This window comes from Harpegnathos saltator, unplaced genomic scaffold, assembly GCF_003227715.2.
Source record: "Harpegnathos saltator strain DR-91 unplaced genomic scaffold, Hsal_v8.6 scaffold288, whole genome shotgun sequence".
NCBI lineage: Eukaryota > Metazoa > Arthropoda > Insecta > Hymenoptera > Formicidae > Harpegnathos > Harpegnathos saltator.
The window spans coordinates 580001-580914 of record NW_020230081.1 but is presented as its reverse complement, the minus strand read 5'-3'; the positions used below and the strand labels follow the sequence as shown (position 1 = coordinate 580914).

Sequence of the window (914 nt, the reverse complement as noted above, 5' to 3'; positions counted from 1 at the left end):
TGAGGGGGAAAGAGAAAGAGAGAGAGAGAGAGAGAGAGAGAGAGAGAGAACGCCATAGAAGATAAAGAAGGAAATCGGAAGAAGTAACGAACGAGTGAAGATCAGGAAAAAGCCGAAGAGTCTCGACGATGTTTCGCCAAACGCGTGCCGCCTTCGAAATTTCATCCGGCAGCTCTATCCTAACCTCCCTCCCCAAATCCCCCGACTCAACCCTCCCCCCTCTCCCCCAACTCTTCCTCGTCTCTCTTCTCGTCCACCCTCGCATTCTTCTCTTTTCTTTTCTTCTCCCATCCCGCGTCCCCTTCTCCCCCTCGTGCGGCCGTCGTCGCGCTTCCTCCGCACGGCGATACGTCGAAGAAGAAACGAGAAAGAATTCAAAATACACACACACGCACACACGTAAGAGAAGAAAAAAAGAAACCCTTGCAAACGGCGACGTGAGAGTATACACGTGAGGGTGGCGAAAAAAAAACTTCAACGGAGAGGGGGAGGGGGGAGGAGAGCGCGCGCGTAACAACCGAACGTATGGGAGGCAGTGGTGCGTTACTTTGGTATATTTATAATTGGTGTTTCGCACGGGATCAGCCGCGGCGGTCCGCAGCGACAATCGGTCGTCTCCGGATCGCCCTCGCGCATACGTGCGGAGACCGCCCTCTCATCGACGAGAACACGTTTCACGTGAGAGAAAGAGGGAGGGAGGGAGGGAGGGAGGGGGGAGAGAGAGAGAGAGAGAGAGAGAGAGAGAGAGAGAGAGAGAGAGAGAGAGGGCGGAAGAAAGGCGAGAGAGGTGTGAGGGGAGGGAGAGAGGGAGGGCGAGAGTAAAATACAACGAGAGGAAGGAAAACGGGCCCGCACCTTGAATCCTCGACAGCGGCGACGTCTTTTTCGTCGCGCCAACCCCCTGGGAGCCAGAC

At 55.6% G+C, this 914-nt stretch overlaps 1 protein-coding gene across 6 annotated transcripts in view; it reads right to left on the bottom strand.

The window, feature by feature from the left end:
- Positions 1 to 552: 552 nt before the first annotated feature.
- The window catches only part of PMCA (plasma membrane calcium-transporting ATPase 3), a 98477-nt gene continuing 98115 nt past the window's right edge, over positions 553 to 914 (bottom strand). For all 6 annotated transcript variants that reach the window (XM_025299613.1, XM_025299614.1, XM_011141015.2 and 3 more), the window contains one exon: positions 553 to 914. This exon is cut by the window's right edge and continues 419 nt beyond it. The gene's annotated coding sequence lies outside the window, so the exon portion shown is untranslated.